This window comes from Drosophila rhopaloa, unplaced genomic scaffold, assembly GCF_018152115.1.
Source record: "Drosophila rhopaloa isolate 14029-0021.01 unplaced genomic scaffold, ASM1815211v1 contig_115, whole genome shotgun sequence".
NCBI classification, from domain to species: Eukaryota; Metazoa; Arthropoda; class Insecta; order Diptera; family Drosophilidae; genus Drosophila; species Drosophila rhopaloa.
Genome location: NW_025334990.1, coordinates 4,224,092 through 4,236,686, shown reverse-complemented (window position 1 = coordinate 4,236,686; position 12,595 = coordinate 4,224,092). Strand labels below are relative to the sequence as shown.

At 39.4% G+C, this 12,595-nt stretch overlaps 1 protein-coding gene across 2 annotated transcripts in view; it reads right to left on the bottom strand.

The window, feature by feature from the left end:
• LOC108041690 (serine-rich adhesin for platelets) overlaps positions 1-12,595 on the bottom strand; it is a 46,233-nt gene that overhangs the window by 12,870 nt on the left and 20,768 nt on the right. The window lies entirely within an intron of this gene.

The following is a 12,595-nucleotide window of genomic DNA, read 5'->3' as shown; positions in this document are numbered from 1 at the left end:
CTTAAGGCCCTCGGTGCTGCTAATTGATGTGACATTTGCGTGTGCATCGGCAGCGGACGCATTTTGTACACAGAAAAACATCTTAGATTCTTTTAAATGTGGTTAAAACACCAGTATTCAGGTCGAAAAATAAATACACAGATTCTATTAGCGCGACAAGTAACTAAAGATGTGGTGCCATCTGTTGGTAAGATAAATTATCTATCTGACGTTAATGACCATATAATCCATATAAATTATTAAGGTTTATAGTATTACATAATATATATTCAGTTTCCAATTTAAATCCAAACTTGTCAAATTGACAAATGTGTTCTCAGCACTTCTATATATATATTTTTTTTGTGTGTAGTTCCTTTAAATGCACAGTGGTATCAAAGCACTATAAACTATAATTGCATGGCCATTAACGATAAGTGCTCAATAGCATAATTACTACAGACGTTTTGCAAATGGTGGGCGTGTAAGCAAGTTAGATACCTTATAAAAATTAATTGCTTCCTGCTTGAAAAGTTTTAAATTAAATTAATTATAAGAACCGTATCTTTCAGATTTAATTTTAATTAATTTTTTAATTTTGGCTTATATTTGCACTACAATTAAATAGTTTGTAAAGTCCATAAATATGGATACCTTTTAGTAAATTTATAGCCTTTTCAAAAAAAAAAAAATATTATACTAGACAATTTATTTAATAAATAATCGAATTTCTAATATTGAAAAGTAATGATTGGTTTGGTGAATTCAATTTTAATACCGCCTAATCATACTTAAATCCACTGTCACTGCGAGTTGGCTGAATCAAATGATTCTGCCTTTCCTCCGGCGCTTCTTTAGCTTCTTCCACTTGATGATGACCCCCGTCTATATGTGTATATCCCCCCTAAAAATATCCCCTCTCCGCCGTTTAAAGTATGCGCCAGCGCCAGTTCCTCCGGCTACTGTTCAGCAATAATTTTGCTAATTTTATCAGAAGCTTTGAGCCTTGTCTTGCTGATTTTTATAGACGCTTTTAAGCATCGGTCTGCGGTTTAGAACTGAACAATATGTTGTCGTAATTGGTCTGTGAGAGGTCATTGCCGTAAATTTCCTGTGTGTTGTCTAATTAATAGTGCATAATTTTAATGGCCAGAAGATGGAATCGGTTTCGGTTTTGAGAATCGTAGTCGGAGTCGGATGCACAGCCGGGGTCCGAGTCATAGTTTCTAGCCGCATTATGGAGTCCGATATCCAGGCAAATGGCCGTCTTGTTTATGGGGCGAAACCAGTTTCAAGGACGCGCCGCTGGCGCAATTCCAAGAACCTCACTTGGCTCATTACCGCATGACGATGATGTGGACTAGATGGAGTGGTATTGGCATCGGATCGGGATCCAAGGAGTGGGCAGCGAGAACGTGACTCTCTGTCCGCGGGACTGACGATTGCTAAACTATTTTTTAAACTGTCTTTCAGTCGGACAAGGACAAGGCTAAGCCGATGGCGTTTTTGCACTTATTTTATTTTACTTTGCCCCCTGCTCCGTCTGTTTATTTTTTTCTTAATAAGTAATAACAACATTTTCTCCTCATCCTTTTAGCCCACTCCGCTGGCGGAGCCGGCTGCCACTGCATAGTTGTAAAATTCCTGTAAACAAGCCGGGCTGCCACAGCTGTGGCATGCGGCATGTGGCAACTGCAACTGGCAGCACACACACACACACTCCAACGCACACTGATTCAAATGATCCCGCCAACAATTGAGGCAATGGATTTGCTCCATGGGTTTCCATAAAAATTAATCGGGAGTGTAGTGGTTGCTTAATCTGGGTGAACTTTTGTTAAGTTCATTTCCGTTCAAGGTGATGTTTCAAATGTATTTTGGGGTCCTGATTGCGAAAACTTATTTTTATTGATAAATATTTGTTTGTAAAATGTTTAGTAATATTAAAATATCTCCGAAGAAATTTACTCAATCACTCAGATCAAAATTAAATATATTGATTAGCTACATCTTCTTGTTTTGAAGCTTAGTATCTTTTAATCAACATTTTAAAATGTTTTAAGAAAAACAAATAATAAGTATTAATTTCTCACAATTTGTTGAATTTAAAAACAACTTTAAAGTACCGAAGCGGTATTGTTTTTGATAAATCGCTTTCAGATAAACAAAATTCTATCTATATTTCGGATTGGTATTTAAAAAAAGCATTTTCAACAAGATCCAGATTCAGAAGCAAACATGATTTTAATAGTTTCAGATACTTTAATAATAATAATAATTTAAGTATATTTAATTTCCGTAAACGTTTAAAAGCAACCTTACCCAGTATTTCATGAACTATATAAACACCCCACTTGGTGCCTTTTTCACCGGGCAACACAAGAGTTGTTACCTTTTGTTGCCACAAACTTTTTGAGTTATTTTTTCTGTGCATGCCTTACATATAGGAGCACACGTACATATATTTTCGATGTGGCCTATCTACCGTGCGCCTACATGGCCCAGTGTGTGTGCGAGTGAGTGTGTCTACTACTGGCAAGTCCGCATTCTTTTAAAGGTTGCCAAGTTGGCCTGGCCGAAACCAAGACGCAGTCGGAGTTGGAGTCGGAGTTTCGGGCCCAAGACGGAGCGGACCAGTTCGAACGAAACCTAAACCAAAACCGAAAACCAAAAACATTTGCCCAGCGGCTGCCTTGAATGGTGCGTCGGTGACTTTGGCGCATGCGTTCAGTTTTCATTTTCGTTTTAATTTGCTAAACTGCCTTCTTGGCAGCCCAAACAAAAAAGACGCAGAATCTTGTGTGCTTTGTCAGAATTTTTTAGCGATTTTCGGGCGCCAATTAAAGCTTTAAATGCTCCGCACGCCGAAATCAAAGTAGTATCGCGGCCAGAAGTGAGCCAGCCACTAGCAACCGGCAATTTTTTGTGCCGTGCATTGAAAAGTTGCTGACCTTCAGGTGGCACCTGTTTGCCCAGTGCAAGAAGATTATCAGAAACAGCCAGCCAGTGGTCGCTGTTCCAGCTAATTAAGCATATCAATATGATTATCCCCAAGTGTTGCTTCTGCTGTGACTCATCCGATGGTGGAAATGTGGCAGGAATGTTGCCGGCGTTGATGCCGCATCGCATGGCTATAAATAGTTAACCTAATCAAAATGCAGGCGTGTAAGCAAACCATTTGCATAGTTGTTGATGTGGATGTTGCTGTTGCTGTTGCTGTTGCTGTTGTCGTTGTTATGCTGTTGCTGTTGCTGTTGTCGTTGTTATGCTGTTGCTGTTGCTGCTGCTGCTGCCGTTGCTGTTGCATGTTGCTCGTTGGCAATTAACTTTGGCATGCGCAGACATTGGTCTAAATGTCAAGGTAAATTATGATGCATTCAGCTATTACGTCTAATAGTCCGAAATTCATGCACGTGTGCAACTATTTTTAGTTGTTGCTGTTGTTGCTCTTGCCGGCAATGACAGATCACTAAAACCTGCTGCAGCTCCACCTCCTCATCGCAATGTTGTTGTTGTTGCAGTCGTTTGATGCATGTCTTTGGCTGCGCCCTTTTCTACGCTAATTAAGCTGCGTCTTGGACACAGTCTCAGGCTCAGGCCCATTCCCAGTTTCAGTTCCAGTCCCAGTCCCAGAGTTTTATCTCCAAGGCCTTTACGATTGCCATCTGAAAAGATGAAGATGGGCCGGCGATCGCAGGGGGTGGCCAGGTGGGCAGGGGCAGCGCCCGCGGCGGTTGCAACATTTAATCATCACATTGCTGCAAAAATCGTATCATTAGGGTTCTTACGATTACGCGCTTTATTAAAAAAGATGCTGCAGCAGCAACAGTTGCACATGCAGCAATTGTTGCCGATTACAGGGTGTATTGCACCATGGTTGACATACCATTGTTTTGTTAGATCATAAGGGTAATATTTCTAAAAATAGTAAGTTATCTTTCACTTTGTTAAAACTGTATTGCAAGTGGGATATAACATAATATTATTATAATTTTGGTCAAAAGTGTGCAACGCAGTGAAGGAGACATCTCCGACCCTATAAAGTATATATATTCTTGATCAGGATCACCTCCTGAGTTGATATAGCCATGTCCGTCTGTCCGTCTGTCCGTCTGTCTGTCCGTCTGTCTGCCCGCCTGTCTGTTTCTACGCGAACTAGTCTCTCAGTTTTAAAGATATCGAATAGAAACTTTGCACACACCCTTCTTTCCTTTGCACGCAGTATATAAGTCGGAACGGCCGGGATCGGCCGACTATATCCTATAGCTGCCATATAACTGATTGATCGGAAATGCCATAACTCTGCTGTTTGTTAAGTTAGGAAGTTGGGACTTTCTACGGGTTTTCTATTTGGCCAATCAATCCGACGTACCAAATTTCATAAGAATCGGCCGACTATATCCTATAGCTGCCATATAACTGATTGATCGGAAATGCCATAACTTTAGTGTTTGTTAAGTTAGGAAGTTGGGATTTTCTCTGGGCTTTATTTTTGCCCAATCAATCCGACATACCAAATTTCATAAGGATCGGCCGACTATATCCTATAGCTGCCATATAACTGAACGATTGGAAGTGCCATAACTTTGGTATTTTTAAAGTTAGGAAGTTGGGATTTTTTATGAGTATTTAGAATGCATCATATGAATAATTTTGGAGAATATAATTTGCAGAATATTCTGCAAGGGTATTTCAACTTCGGATCCGCCCGAAGTTAGCTTTAATTTCTTGTTTTATAATAAATATGGTCTCAATCTTCGGCATACTTAAAGTTTTAATAAAAAATAGTTAGTAATTTATTTTTATTTATTTGATAATTATTTGTACTTTTGAGTATTAAATATATAGCTTTGACAGGTTCATTTTAATACTTGTACAAGTAATAAATAAATAATCTTATTTAAGCAATGGCTTAGAATTCATGAAAGAAACGTTTTGTTTTCATAAATATGTATATTTCGCTGCATTATAGGGCATTACAAGAACATCTAGACTTTTACTTTATTTATTTTTATTTTTATTTATTTTTATTTTTATTTATTTTTTATTCAATTTCGAAAATTTAATTTTTCTATCTTTTCTAAATTTCTTTCCATTGTACCTCGGATAATTATATATTTTGAGTCCCTTCTGTGGAAAATTGTTCGCACAGGCACAAACTGCAACATACTCATCTGCGCTTACATAAAACGAAAAGTGAAGCGAAAAAAAGCTGGCGGGAAATTCTAATCAATGCTATCAGCAACTTTGGTGCTGCTGATGTTGCTGCTGTTGCTGTTGTGCTGCTAACTGGTTGAAACTTTGTCGTCGCCGCAGCACGTACATGTAATTTTTTTAATTGCAGGCAACAATTTTGCAATTGGTCCACCGCAGCAGCAACGACGGTACACACAAAAAAGCGAAAGCTTCAATTTAATAAGCGTTGGATAAAAAATAACAAGTTCAAAAGTAAACACAATTCTTATGTACTTTGTAAAGTTAGTTTTATAGCAAAGATACTAAACTGTGTTCTACGGTGATATTTTTAAAATATATGCTATTTATTAAAAAGAAAATATAGGCAGAAAATCAAAATGAAGAAATTTGTAGTACAAAATATATAAGAAATTGTATGAAATGAATGCTAACATTTCACTTTTATAGTTTAAAGGCAAGTATGCCTTACTGAGAAATTTTGTATATTCACAACTTTTGAATGTATGCAACAATAGTTTATTTTCTGTGGCTATTATTTTCAGTGTAGCAGTACCAGCAACAGCAGGTTTGCAGTTATGATTTTGATGATGGGCACACACCCACAACAAGCTGAAAGTCCGAAAATAAACGTTCAATTATGGCCAGGGAACAACTGTTGCCTGTAAGCCAATACTTTCGCTGCTGTTGCTGCTGTGCACTGGCGCCAGCAGCATGTGTTGCTGCTGACAAGCAGTGACAGGACACCACATCCTTGCGGGCTTCGCCACTCGCAACACGACACCAGCAACATGTGATGCAATAAAAACGAGCAACAGCCAAGTGATGCTTCACTTAATCAGGTGTTGCGACTGATCCGCCACGACAATTACACACGAGTGCTGCCAATGTTGCTGCCAGCCAATGTCTCTGCTTGTAGCAATTATGCCTTGAACTTGTTCTGACTGCACAACAGCAACAGCAACAGCAACTGCATCGCTCTGAAATGACAATTTCATTTGGAGCCCAGTGAGCCTACTGACGAGGTTGTTCAACCCACCTGGCCATAGTTCCATGACTTGTCATTAGCTAATGCATGACGGCAGTGGAAAAGTAGAATGCGACTGAACCGCCTGTGAACCTCAATTAATTTAAATTTATTGCCATCGGCAAACGGAGTTCCTTAACCATCAACACCAAGTCAGGACAATAATGTTGCTTTGCCATCTGCATTTTCATCTGCCATCGCTTTTCATCGACCATTAGGAACCAACAAAAAATTCTACGGGTCGCTGATATAGTCGTGATCAAGAGTAACATTTTGTCATAAGAGCCGAACGTCGTGAACTATGGATCAGAATCAGAATCAACAACATTTTTGTCACTGGAAATATATACGGACCCAAATAAAGAAGTTGTGAATATTTGTTATCCGCTATGGAAAGCCCTGTGATCATCTTGCGGCATTCTAAAACAGAATGAACCATATATACATACATGCAAAGATTTGCGTTGGTCAAACCAATTTCATATATTTTTGCTGCTATTGTATCATAGCAACATACCAGCTTAATAAATGATTTAACCTACTCGAAAACAGTGATGTTTTAAGTACGCAAGCTCAATGAAGTAAAAGTGATTGAACAAAAGTAAATAAATGTTAATTTTCCCAGTATTTTCTTCAAATACACACTCAATAACAATCTTGATCTTCTAAAATGTTTAATAATTATTTATTTGTGTTATTATTTTAAGACTGGAGTTTATGTTTTCATTAAGCAAAACAAATCTTAACAGGGAATCCGAGTCATCTTTAAAGTTAACTCTGTCACATACGCTATAGAAAATATAAATTTTTGAACAGAAGCTTTATTTGTAGGAAAACTATTAAGAGAAATGAATGATATTTCTCTTTATATTTGATATGTTTGTCATTTTATTATCAATTAATTGATAATCTGGGCTCATTACATATTTTTACTACCTTTTAGATAACTATTCCAACTGCTCCTAAGTTTATTTAAAATTTATGTTTTTTAACTGGTGCTAACTCCCCAACAGCAACAGCAACGCTCTGAAATGACAATTTCATTTGAAGCCGAGGTTGTTCAACCCATTTGGAACCCATAGTTCCGTGGATAATGCATGAGTGCAGGCTGTGGAAAAGGAGTGCTTAGAATGCGACTGAACCGCCTGTGAACCTCAATTATGAGTGCACATGTGCAGTCGGGGAATGTGTTGCAAGTTGCAGCTGTGCTTTCGGCGATCCTCCTCAGTTCCCGAAGTGTGAAGTCCTAAGAAGACCCGGCTGAAAAGTGAAAGGTAAACAAGAGAGGCCAGAGACATTCCCCGCCATTATCCCTGCAGATTAGCAGATCCAAGTTTACTTTGTGTCTGATCTCTGTCAACATCTTTACGCCGATGGCCGCTGAGTGGGTCCAGGTTTATTGCGGCAATTCGGGCCCTCGGTTAGGAAACAAACACACTCGTAAATGTTGTCGCTCACTTTTGACACCTCAATGATTTTGTGTGTCAGGCAAACAACCACACACCAGTCGGCGACAAATTCCACGGCACTAAAACAATAAATACGTACGGGCTTTGTCACTTTTCACTTTTGTTCGGGCCGTATAAATGTGCTGCTCTTGTGGCAATAATTTATTGGACATTTTCTTTGATAGCTGCTCATTAGCTAAGAACACAAATCACTGGCAAAGGCTAACAAGCAAAAATAAGTCTCCAAAGACCGCAGGAACATCAACAACAAACCCAGCGGCAAAACACGCACCACTCGGGGCGAAAGCAATTTCCTTGGAAAATTGCTGCCTGCAATCTCTCAGGATGCTCGACAAGCCAAAGTTTTGCCTCCGAGAAGAGCGCTTCATCAATTTTTATATCGATGAAGACCCATTTGGTTGATAACTCCATTTGTGGCAAATGTTGCGCACGCGCGTTTTAGTTGCTCTGCCCGCTGATGATGTTGCTGTTGTTAATGTTGTTGCTCCTGTGCCGTTGCCGTTAGTAAATTTCGCGCGAAAAACTTGAAAGTTGCCTGAACTCAAACCAAAAAAAAAACTTCTTAAATCGCCCGTGATTTAATAAAGTAGCCACTGACATGGACGTAATAACGATTTCGGCTGGTTTTACTTGAAAAGTCCTATCAATAATGTTTTTTACTTGAAACAAGAATTTTTTGCTAAAAATGCTTGTTCACTTCAAAGGCTATGTTTATAAAATTAGCAACCTTAATGTTTATTAGTGTTCTTAAAAGGAGAACAGGAATTGTTAATAGCTATTCCTTTTAATACAGTGTTTTTTAAAGACCTGTATGCAAAATAACAACATTTATAAAATCTATTAATAGAGAGGGTCTTTAAAAAAAAGTGTAATTAAGAAAACATAAATTACATAAGAATGTATTTAATTCTTATTTACACGTATATAATCTATATTTTATGATAAAAAATTTTTCCAATTTTCTTAACCATGGAAAACTTTTAATTTAATAATAACACCAATATTTTTTTTGAGTGTGGCCAAGCAGATCTCGATGTTGATGTTGCTGCAGTTGCAAAAGGCAAACGCACGTGTTGCTATGCTCGCTATGAGGATGTTGCTGCCGTAACAGTTGCAATTGTTGTTGTCGCCGGACTGTCACTGCCCGTTTAGGCCAAACTTGGTAAATTGTTTTGTTGAGCACTGAACGTTGGCCTTTCTTTTCAGTCCGCTTATATGGCCAGCAGTTGCTGCTGTCTCCGAGTGAGAGTTGCATACTAATGCCGTCGAGTATTGTTTCAGCTTACTCTTTTTTTTTTTGCTGGCCAGCGATTTTAATTACCACATTGGGCAGCAAGGCTGAGAGGCAGGCGGGCAGACTCAGGCTCAGAGCATTGATTTGGCACAATTTACATATCAAAGCGAGCGAAGCAAACTTCCTGTTCCACACCCAAACACAGCAGCAACATCAACAACATCAACAGCAACATCAGAGCAGCCAGCAGCAACAGCCGAAGCAGATGTTTGCCATGGGTCAAGCCCGAGTTGTTGGCCATTTACAGCAGCCACTGACTTGGTTGTGATGATGATGCGACTGCTGCTGTGAGTCCATTGGCCCTCATGCTGTTTACTTGCACCACTTTTTGTTGCTTTGCTTTTTTCTGTTTGCCACATTACGTGTTTGTTGCTCCTCGCGTTGATGTTGCTCCTCGCATTGATGTTGCTGGTGTGCGAGTGCTCATTGCACTGGGCAGCTTCTTTCTGTGGGTATTAAAATTACTTGGCATGTAATTAGTTTGGCTTTTTTGTCGTCGCATCTTGTCGATCGCTGCGTGTGGCCCCCTCCGAAAAACGTTTCCCAGTGATGGATGCCAATGCCACTTTGTCTTCGACCGTTGTTGCAGCTGAAGGTGTTATTTTTATGGCTTTATAATGTGAGGCAGCCGGGCTCTTCCTTGGCTCTTGCCCCGTTACGTGGCATGTCAATCACCTGGACATGGCTTTGTAATTTGCACAATGGCCAGAAGTGAAAAGAAGCCGACCTGAAAGATACGGAATGTCTTAACGAGAACGAAAGCCTGGCCATGGATCGATACTGATCTAGAGATTGGGTGAAATTCCACAGAATCGTATTATTTTAGTAGGACAGGGATCTCACAGAGAAAAGCTGACAAAAAAACAATATTTGACAAGGTAGCAAACGAAGTTATTCTTTTTTCTGTAATCATAATGCATTTTGATGGGTTCTCTGTGTAAAATAGAGAAGCTTTTCCTGGAAAGAATAAATAAAAGCTACGAGCTCCAACTCATAATAGTTAAAAAGTTATTAAAAAGATCTTAAAGGATTTTAAATATCGCATAGGGTAGCTTTTAGCAAAACAAATATTGGATGATAAAGTAAGAAATAGTTAAAAAAAATACTGTAATTTCTTTAAGAAAATAGTACACAACAAATAATGCCTGAATATGCAAAGCCATCAATATGTTTCCAACACAATTTACGATTTCTTAAAAAACAAATAAAAGAGTTAGATACTCGTATATCTCTAAAAATATTATGGTTCCTTAGCAATGCAAATCTGCGGTAAAAGAAATCATATAATTCTGTTTTACAATCTTTCCGCCTGAAAGAACATTCATCGGAGAAAGTAAGGCCAGGCAAAATCCAAATGAAGATAATTCTCGGTCTAGCTTGAAGCATTTTGTGGATACTAAACCATCATTAGTGGCAGCAATCGCTTTGGATTTGCCTGTGCAATCGTTATTCGTTCTCAGTTCGGTTCTTCTGTCCATCGTCCATCAACAATTTGAGGCTTCGATCCGTACCCATTCTCTCGTTTTATGGCACATTCTCCGGCACATACTGAGGTTTGGTCTGGTCTCGTTGTTTCCGTTTGTGCCACTTGTGTCCAGTTGAGTTGAAAATTATTGTGATTATGGTAAACTTGTTGCTCTCACTGCTGCTGTTGATCCCCAGCTGCGCACCTGTTGCTTTTGTGGTTCAGATTCCTTTGCAGTTTCGCTGTTTGCATATATGCACACATGCTGTTTTATGGCCGCAGTTTTCATTGTTAGACTCGTTTGGCCGCTTAATTGCCGCCTTGGATTCCGATTTGAATTTGAGTTCTGTTTGCTCAGCTCTTTGGCACCGCTTAGCTAAGCACTTGGGATGTGCAGCTGCAGCTCCAGCCGCTGGAATTCTAAGAGGCGTGACTAATCAATCGAGGGCCTTGGCTCTTCCCCTGTAAATCGAGAAATCATGCCCGACTTACTCAATATTTTCGTGTCGATTTATGAGCCTAACTTTTCCCTTGATTGGCACTCCAATGTCGAATTCATCACTGGCCCCATCTTTAGTCATTTTTTTCATTTTTGGGCCTATGGATCCGACGCGCCCTAGTCGAAATGCAGAGGCGTCGGAGAAGGGGGAATTGCGTGCCACCAAAATATTTGTTTGATCTGGCATTGCACTTGAGTGGGGGCAAAACTCAAATGAGTAGTCCCAAAAAAGAAATACCAACAATCAGAGATGAATGTGAACAGGGAAAAACCGAAATTGTTAATCAACAAATATGTTAGATTATGATTTATTTCCGCGCGGTAAAATATAAATTACTTCTTTTTATAAACAGACAACATTTTTAGTTTAAAAGAGCATACAAAATATAACAATATAAATCTTGAAAATATGTCGAAAAAGACGCTTATATTATTAAATAAAAGAGACTGATACTTTCAGCAGCATTAAAATTTGAGAGAATTAAAGATCCTAAAAAATCTTTATATATTAAAACAAAAATAATTGAATAATTTTTCACTATTTTCTTAAATTACTTCTATATTAATCAAGTAAATTCCGAACATCTGGTATAAGTCGATAATCTATACAATATGGATGCATAGATGTAGGATGCCATTCCTACTCAAATGCATTCTCTATCCCAACTTCATGCAACTGCTAGATAAATCTCTTACATAAAGTGCGCCCAGACATTCAAGTATCTCTTTTTTTCGTCCCACATCAGAGCTTCCAAAATTTGATGCTAATAAACAACGTTTTCGGCTCCGGCAAGACTTTCCCAAAAAACCAACTTGTATCTGACCTTCAAATTCAGTTACTCTTGATGTTGCTGTCGTGTCTGCTGCGTGTTGTTGCTGCTGCTGCTACTGCTCACGCCCAGCTAACGAAAATAAAAAAAGTGGCTGCCATTTCACTCAGCCAAGTTTGAAGTCGAAGTTGAAGTTGAGTTCTTCACGACAGACGTGCAATCCATCAAAGTTGTGGCTACCACCCCGCAGCAAGCACAGCAACATGGCGAAAAAGCATAATACATAATAATATTTGTGCAAAGTGTTAAGGCAACAAAACAGCAGACAGTAGCAGACATAGTCAGACAGCCAGGAGGAGCAACCCAGTAGCAGCAGCAGCAGCAGTAGTAGAACATCTAAACAACAGGTATCCAGGGGCTGGATGGGGGGCAGGATCAGTCGCAAGGCCCGAGGAACTCTTTAGGAGGAGGAGACGACGACAACGTTTTGTTTTAATTTACTCGACGCCGCCAACAACGACATTGTTGTTGCTGCTGCTGTTGCTGCTGCGGTTGATGTTGCTGCTACTGCCGTTGCTGTTGCTGTTGGGTTTCCTGTTTAGATAGCTTTTTGTGATTTTATGCGATACACCTTCCATGTACAACTGTTAGGCAGGGAAGTCAGGGGCTAGTCCACTTTGATGTACGTACACTTTGAAATGTTGTTGATGAGTACGCGAGATTTTTAAAAGATTGCAACGGCAGCGACGGCGGCAGATGAAGCTGCGACTGCGACTGCAACGGCGACTCTGTTGGCTTATATAATAAATTTTAATGCACGCCCGCCCTGGACATTCCGGACAGATGGATGGACGTGGTCCGGATAGAGCTGCCAGCTTACAAACTGGCTCACAGTGACT